We start from the raw sequence: 7,094 nt of genomic DNA on the forward strand, positions 1-7,094 counted from the left end.
TACCAGATTTAGGGAACCCAAAAGATACGGTAGGCAAATTGTGTACCATTTCACAGCTAACTCCGAGTGGGATGAGGGAGGAGAGTACCGGTAGCATGGAAGGCGAGGCTTATCTCGCAACAAAGACGCGGGTTTTACCACGCAAGGAAGATTAGGATAATTTTGACCTCGCCTCTCGTTCCGACGAAGGTAGCGTACTCTCGAAATGTGAAAATATGGAGACAGAACCAGAAAAGGATAGTGAAGCCCAAATGTTTAAAAATGTATTTGTTGTAATAGATGGATGCTTGGAATATACTAAAGATAAAATTTTTATAGGAAATGGACATGTAGCCCACTTTATCTCGGTGGATTGTAACCTAAATTCTCCCATCAGTCAGGAGTTAATAAAAAATAAGATGATAGTCGAAAATGATTTAAAAGCTCAGAAACTCGTCCTTGGTGAGAGGACTGTGTTTAAAGTAGGCGGACGTTATATCTTTAATATTGTAGTAAAAATAAAGACAGTGATAAAATATTTATAAATATTTTTTAGAGGTATTCAAGCCCTGAAAAAAGCTATGGAAACATTAAAAGTAGACAAAATAAAAATATCAAGTATAGGAAATGGTCTCGATGACTTATCTTGGCCCACAACCGAACAGATTTTGAGACAAAATTTCGCAAAAAGCGGAATCCGAATCAAGGTCTGTTCTGGCGAAATTATATTCCCAAAAAGGTCAGATCGCGAAGGAATTATAAGAGAATTCCATGAGTCCACTGTAGGGGGACACAAGGGAATCTCTAACACCTATTGGCGAATCCGGGAAAAATATTATTGGAAGAACTTGAAAATTGATATACAAAATCAACTCAATCTTTGTAAAAATTGTCAATTGAATAAATTAATTCGGATAAAAACAAGCCAACCTATGCAAATTACCGATACGCCAAAGGAACCATTTGAGAAAATTCAGATCGATATAATGGGACCGTTACCAAATACCGTTCGAGGTAGCAAATATATCCTCACGATTCAGGTTAATTTTTCAAAATTTTCTGAGGCCATACCACTTCCCAAAATGGATGCAGTGCACGTTGCACATGCATTGGCGGAGCAATTCATTTCTCGATATGGTTGCCCAAAAGCAATTCATACCGATCAAGGAACCCAATTTACGAGCAAAATAATGAACGTATTTTGCAAAATATTTAAGATCAAACAAATCCGATCTACTGCGTTCCACCCACAATCTCTCGGATCACTTGAACGAAGTCACCATACACTTGTTGAGTATCTCAGACAATTTGGAAATAAACAAAATTTGGATTTGTGGTTCGTTATGCAATATTTTCGTATAATACGCAAGTTCACGAATCAACCGGTTTTGCACCGTAAACCCTAGTTTTTGGGAGAGAAGCGAACTTCCCAAACAGTTTTACAGAAAATGCACGTCCACCCACTTTTATTCAATATCTTAGGAGTTTATTTTAAAAATTAGTAAATGTCCAATCCTTTGCCTTTGAGAGACTAGAAAAAGCGAAAATAGGAGTAAAAAATACTACGACGAAAAAGCGAATCCAAAGAATTTTAAAAATGGAGCTTCTGTAAATTTAATTAAGGAACCCAGAAATTCAAAACTGGATCAACATTATACTGGTCCTTATATAATAGAAAAACTTGTCGAAAATACTAATGAACTAATTAGAATATCGCTGACGAGGACAAAATTGGTCTACGTAAATAAATTAATATTGCCAACTACACCTTTGAGAACAAGGGACTCAAAACTTATTGTAAAAAACTCTGCGTATTATCTGGACCAGTCTTTTGAGATTTAAACCTTTGGAACATTGTAAATTTTTTGTTGTTGAGATTTTAAGTTGATCTAATTATATAAAAATAAAAAAATAAGTTCAAAAAGCACCCTTATGTAATTTAAAGTAATTCTACTAGTCTCATTAATCTTAAAGCTAATTTCGGATTTTTAGTATTTCAAAATTCTTATTCCTATTATTTTTCTTCAAAAATTTCAAATTTTATTTTATTTCCAAAAATTGTTTAAAATTTCTACCACTTTTATTATTCAAAATTTCATTACTTCTCTTCAAAAAGGTGTTAAGAATTTTCTTCATTTTACAATGTCCAGAATTTTAATCCTTTTCTTAAAAATTTTTATTTTATTACTCTCTCTTCAAAAAAAAAATACTAAAAATTCTGTTATTACCCTTTATTCCAAATTTAAAATTTAAGGAAAATTGTATTACTCTCTAATTATAACAAACAAACAAAAAGAAAATTAATTCAAAATTTATAACAAATTATTACAAAATAATGTAAATTTATTTAATGTAAACTCAAAATTCAGACTGGTCAAAATAATTCATCGGGTCTACAAATTCTAATAGAAATAGGCAAGAGCGAGTGAGACAGAGAAAAGAGAGAGAGAGAGAGAGAATTCGAGGAGAGAAGAGTATCGAAAGACAGTACCAGTGGCGGGGAGATTTTTCCCTTTGGTCAGTCACTACTCGGAAATTTGAAACAGGGGAAAAGGGCCGGAAAGTCCCCTTTCCTCAAGGAAGAAAATGCGCTCGTAAAAATCCGTCCACCCTTTCACGAAATCAGCAGCCTCCAAGACTACAACTCAAAGGATCCATCCTCATTTTAAAAAGACAACCTACGGATAGAAGAGGAAAGAAGAGGACATTTGATACTACCGGGAATAAATGCTGAAATCTTACGAACTCTGGACGCAGCTCATCTAGAGTGGCTGTCAGCTACTATTCCCTTCGAAGATGATGAACTCTTCGGACCGGAATCACACTATGTGCATGCTCATGGCCTTGTTTATGTGAACCAGGGCAACGCAGCAGAATGGCATTGCCATAACTGCCAGAAAACTGGAGGATCCCTGAGGAGACGGTTTCTTCCCTTAGAAATCCACGTAGCAGTGGAAAGAAGTCCCTGCAAGCCAAAAAAATGTCCCTTGTGTAGTGATGAGTGCTTTTCCTTCGAACATCTGGGAGCATGTGTCGAATGTTCTCAGGCTTCTATTGGGTTCGAACAATTTTTGAAAAATTCGCGATTTATCAAACTGGAATATATAACCAGTGTAGATGCAACAAGAGCTTACCACGTCCTTGCTTCGGAGATGACCGAGGAAGGTGAGGGACCACCACCATCATGCTTTTTCCATGTCGCATTGTGCGAGAACGTCCTGGTGGGCGATGGCGAACCTAGGCAGCTGGTCCCGTTCGACGGTTCAACAGATCAACCAGCAGCCTTTATCTTTAATGATGCAGCCGGATTATACGATGGGATGATAGGAGGACTTCCAGAAGGTACCCTCACCTATTACCTGGGAGGCTCCTTCATGGCAGAAAAAACCTTAGACTTTCTTCGTGATGCTGCCTACATTCCCCAAGTAGCTGACGACGATGGGTTCTTCGAAGTTGAAATGGAAGCAGACGAACAAAGGGACATTTGACGAAAACAAAATCTAAAAAAAGAACAAGTTCTTAGAAAAGAAACAGAAAAACAGTGTGTTTCTGCCAGTGTCTTCTGAAAAAACAAAAAAAATTCTCCCCGTGTATGCGTATGTGTGTGTATGTGTTGCATGCGAATGGTTATCATAAATGAATTATGTATGTTATCTATAAAAACAATGTATGTACCATTGAAAGAAACTGTGGGAGAGATTTCCAAAAATATAATCAAAATAAGAAAAAAACAATAATACTGTCGAACAATAAATCAAGCTCGAAGAAATGAGATTAAAATTCCTTTTATTATTTTAAAAATAACAAAATAAAATTATTTTACCTTTTCGGTTGTAAAATTTATATAATCTCATTTCTTTTATTTTTTCAAGCTCGATGAATTGTTCTCATCGAATAACATCTTATTCCTTGTCCCCAACCCTAAACATAACAAACATTTTTGATACTCCCAAAGTAACGTTTTCATCGACAATGTTGAATATCCACTTTCATTATGGAAATTAACTTTTAGGGTATTTAAGTTTCTACGCAGATTCAATAAAATTACAAATGCATTATGAATTTTGAGGTGATGGTATTCTAAACAAAAAGCATTCCTGATTTATTCAACTTGTTAATTTTAGCATCTACATGAGAAATGTGAAAAATGGCAATTTGACTAGAAATTGTAAATTTCCCGTTCAAATAAGGAATACAAAGCAGTTTTTTAAATTAAAAAAAAAAAGATACTTCTTGTTTAACATTTTTTTTTAAATTTTTGCAAAGAAACTTTTCTATCATTTATACCGTTCTGAAATACGGCGTTTTTACACATAATTTTATTTTCACAAGTTTTAATTATTTTCCACAACTTTAAAACTTTACAATTACTTGAACTTGTACTACACTGTTGGAAAAATCTGTACGAGGTTTAATATACATGCGAGTGAAGCAAATATGCACTGACGCTACTGAAATGTAACATACATTGGTGTAGTGAGTCTGATATACATATGTATTAAATTTAATATACAGGTCAGTATAGCAATGTGCGTGAAAACTCAACGTGCTTTAATTTCTTTAAATCGTCTTAACCATTTGACTTGAAATCCAAGTTTATTTCTGATCAACAGAAAGAAGGTATCCTATTTTATTATTTACAATCTAAAATTACTGCTAAACTTATTTTGGATTTGTGAAAAATGGAATTATCTGATTTTTCTTGTATGTGATTAACATGAATGTATATGAAATTTAATATAGTCGCCATTAATGACGATTTCATATACTTGATATATAAATTTTGATACACATGGGTATATTGAATTTAGTATTATTTTTAACAGTGTACATTCAGAGCCGTACAAGTACGCCGCGTTGTGAATTATCAAATTTAAAGACGTGAGATTACGTTGAAAAAAAAGGAATTTTTAACAGTTTCTGTACTTTTGTCAGCGTGAACAAATTCAATACTCTGAAAATTGGTCCATTTATTACCTACTCTGAAAGTCACAGATTCACAAGCAAAACCTGTACTTCTAGAAAGGCTTGCTATATTGTCAGTCTAAAAGTGGTAGAATTACAAGATTACAACATTAAAATCAATCTAATGTAACTTATACTCATCCTCAGGTCTGTCATACATACATTACTAAAACTAGGAAACTACATTTAATTAGACCGAAACAAATAGAAATATAAGAGGAAAACAAACAAAAAATCATTAAATAATATAGTGTGCATAACCTCACATTCAGCAAAACAAGTGGGGGATGCTCAGAGGGCACGAAAGATAACCTGTCAAACATCTTAATTATGCTAATATTATAACAAAAATCGATACTTACTCATAATTACATCGTCCTCTCGTTCATAGTATTTAGATAATCCTCACTCTCTCTCTCTCACGCTAAAAAATCTACGAAAATTCACCTGTCACAAAACAAAGTAATTAAATGTAGGTGAAACTTGCAGAGCACTACTGACCTACATTTCGAAGATCGAGGTCACCGACCCGAGCTACAAACTAGGTCATGAACGAAAAGGCAAGACAAATGTCTGCAATACCGACCCCAGATAACGCATCGTACCGACCATGGCATAGAGGCAAAATTCAAAAACTCACATTAGAAACAGGTGACAGCACGGTCTACCTCCAAAATACAAAATAACGGTATGAAAATAGTAAAATGAAAACACAATGAATAAATTAAACAAATAAAACGTAAATTGGAAAAGAAAGCAAAAGAGGATCCCATAATCATAAATATTTATGTTCGCAAGGACACTTATGCCTAAATAAAAGAAAAACCTTTTACCAAAAATAGAATATGCATTAAAATCAAATTCCCACGAAATACATTTCCAGATGTGTGAAAACTTAGAAGCCAAATTCCCAAAGTGGTAAATTGCCTCTTTCCTTTTCCTTTTTTTCGATCTCTGTAAGTAAACACTTAAAGAAACCTAAATCACAGGACTTCTGAAGATATTAAGATACAAGCACGTATAGTTGAAAAGACCATTTTCCCAAGATCCTAAGCTATAAAACGTAACTTGAACCCCTTTTTTATGGCATTTTTTATGAAGGCCCCAGGTCCTTCCTCATAAATCGAAGGAACAAAAAAAAGATCCTATTGTCTACAAAACACATGTAGTAAACAGCATAAAATCGAGTCACCAGATATCGGACAACAGCGCTCATATTCCCCTATTTATGACTTAGGGAACGTCTCCACTTACGCCCCAACAAATCGACATCTCAAAGCCAAATGTCAAACCAAAATTGACCTGCCCAATTGCCCTTTTAAAATCACTTTACAAAGGGTGGTCCAAATAAGATTTTTATCGTTTTTCCTGGAAACTCTTCTTTTCTACACTATTATCCCCTCGCATGCATACCCATTTTAAACCGGTTTTCTTGCGTAATAAGGGCGTGGGCAAACTTTCCTTCCTAAATTGCGTTTGGCTTAGTTCTGGACTAAATTCAATTTTAGGATCCATGATAGGATGACCCAATTTTTTCTAGGCGTGGCCTAGCCATATAAAACCAGCTCCGCGCCGTTCTTTCGACAGATCTAGATTTTTCTCTCGGAAAAAAAATCGATTTCGGACGTGCGCAAAAACCATCTTGAGTCTAAACTCGCATTTCCATATTTTTACAATTATTATTGTGACCTTTAAAAACTCAATTTCGAGAATATAAAAAAGAGACAGATAATAAAATAATAAAACTAATTTCGGTTTGTCGTTTAAACATCGTGAGTGTGTGACTCTAAATATGGATAGCATGTGAAATTGTGAATCGTCGAAATTTAATTCATTGCAACCTAACTTGTGCAAGCGAAATACAACCAGTGTTCCCAAAAGTGAAATTAACAAGTGTTTTATTTGTGTGAACCCTTTGTTTTTCCTTTGTATCATTTCCAGGGGAACAACTTATGTTCTAAGACAGCAACGAACTCGAATAGTGAACAATATAGAAAAGAAATTAACAATATTTTAAATTTACCGCGACATAGGTAACGTTAAATTCTTCCTTATTGACTATCAAAATTAAATTATAAATTGTCGACATCCGAGTTGGACGTCACACCTTAAATCAAAGATATTATAAGCATAGATGCGGCACGGGAGGA

General features: G+C 34.4%; 1 protein-coding gene across 1 annotated transcript in view; it reads left to right on the forward strand.

The window, feature by feature from the left end:
- Positions 1 to 5,062: 5,062 nt before the first annotated feature.
- LOC117171380 overlaps positions 5,063 to 7,094 on the forward strand; it is a 58,093-nt gene continuing 56,061 nt past the window's right edge. The window contains exon 1 of the mRNA XM_033358630.1: positions 5,063 to 5,091. The gene's annotated coding sequence lies outside the window, so the exon portion shown is untranslated. The remainder of the gene's footprint in view (positions 5,092 to 7,094) is intronic.

Source organism: Belonocnema kinseyi, chromosome 4 (genome assembly GCF_010883055.1).
Source record: "Belonocnema kinseyi isolate 2016_QV_RU_SX_M_011 chromosome 4, B_treatae_v1, whole genome shotgun sequence".
Taxonomy (NCBI): domain Eukaryota; kingdom Metazoa; phylum Arthropoda; class Insecta; order Hymenoptera; family Cynipidae; genus Belonocnema; species Belonocnema kinseyi.